Genomic DNA, 2069 nt, shown 5'->3' on the forward strand with positions numbered 1-2069 from the left:
AAAAAGTACTTGTCTTGATCGCCTCCATCACCGAATTTTTTACATACGGTCATGTAACACCCTGTATACCTACGAAACCATAAATGTTAATAAAAATTGTAGGAAGGGCAATAAAAATAGGTACAGTCAACTTATTTTTCTTTAAATTGCACTTTGTATTCAAAAGTAATTCAAAAAGAGGATATTAAAATGTGGTATGATTTAAACTTCACCATAGCTACTTTTCTAGGTATTTTCAATAACGCACGCCCAACCACTGGACCTAGATACGTAAAATATTTCACAAAAGGATTACAACGTCGAAAATTGAATTTAGCTGTGCTTGGATTTTGTAACCCTTTCTCACATCGCTGAACTAATCCTAACTAAGGTTAAACCGGCATTGTATTTTAGAGAAATCCAGCAACTCATTGTTTTATTTGGTTTCGAATGTTTTAAATGAAAATCGCAAAGCGCTTCTGTTTCACACCGTAACAGTAAATTTGACGGAGGTTTTTTCACGCACTATACGCACGTTTAAGGGTGGTGAATAATCGTGTCGAGCCGTTTTGTTTTCCAGAGGTGTTCCGAAATTACGTTTAGGAATATACTAAGAGGTCGAATTTTACGATACAGCTAAAACGTAATAATAGGATGTTTCGTGTTGGCATTCGGCAGACAAATGTTGTACCTAATCAAACTTCCCACAATTTCCGAGATAGATATTTCCAAACTATATTATGTAAACTGCTTTCCCATTTTCGTTTGTTTGGGAATGTCAAAAGGTTTTATAGAAAAATTGGTATTAGAGTAAACGCAATTTCCAGAGATATTTTAGAAGCAAATATGTGAACCATCTACATTACTTAGGAGGAAGATATCGGCATCGGAAATAAATTACAGGAATGAGTTAAGGTAAACGCATTAAATATTTGGGGAAATGGAAGGTTCATTCCTCGCATTTCAGGGCGATTCAACGACATACTTTCCAAGGTCACCGCCGGGTGGTGAATGAGCAATTTTTGTATTGCAAATATTTTCATGATTATGTAGACCTAAGGACCTATTGACAAGGACGTAAGTTTTTTTTTTGGGACTTTAATTTTCTCTTCATTTCCTTATGGAAAGCGTTGAGTGAATTACTCAATGATGGAAAGGTCATCCAAATAATCTGGTCGTACAAGGTTTGCGATATAAGGCTCACACAAACGCCGACAGCTTCTGAACTTTACTAAAGCAGAATTGGATGAGAAATAAGACTGGCTTGATGAAAACAATGGGAAATTTTCGATGGCTGTTCGGGCGGTAGAAACCTTTAACTTATAATAGGAAGAGCATCTCAACGAAAGGAAAGACTGTACTATTTACTGCTTGCTTTTTCAGCTTAAGGAAGCTTTTCCTGTAAACGGACAATACACTGCACAAATACCGAACTGCGTCTTCAACAAAATAAATCGGGCTGATTGCCGTAAACGACCGCAGAAAAAAATAACCGTCGCGGATCTAGGAGCCCCGTTTACTGATTGCCTCCAGTATTTAAGGAAGTATCACTGTTACCACCAAATAAACTAAAAATTTCGCATTGACAAATTTTCTAAAAGGAAAAAACAACACTAAAATACAAATTCAAATGAAATGAATCAACTCTGTGCTTATTTCCATGTACAGGGTGGATCACCATTTATAGCGTTTAGACTACATTCTACAGTATACAGAATTGGATTCACTGACCACCTGGTTACAGTATCTTCACTGAAATTGACTTGGTAAGAGACATATATTCTGTGTGGAACTGGAATCGAAAAAAACAGCAGGGCAAACCTTTAAAATAGAATGTAGAATAACCCAAAAAGGAAAATAGTTTAATAAGAATTAAATAAATAATTTCAAACCGTTACGTTAATTTAAATCGTTTGAAATTATACTTTCTCTTACGTTTACAGTATATTTACAACCCGAAAGATGTTTTCGGTAAACTTTGTAGGTTTATGGTCGGTTAGAGAACGATGTTTAAGTTAGAGAAATGATGAGTATCACAAAGAAAGTTGCTTAGTAATTTAATTACGACTACAGAAAACACCGACAAGCAA

The sequence above is a fragment of the Photinus pyralis genome, unplaced genomic scaffold (assembly GCF_008802855.1).
Source record: "Photinus pyralis isolate 1611_PpyrPB1 unplaced genomic scaffold, Ppyr1.3 Ppyr1.4_LG2, whole genome shotgun sequence".
Lineage (NCBI taxonomy): Eukaryota > Metazoa > Arthropoda > Insecta > Coleoptera > Lampyridae > Photinus > Photinus pyralis.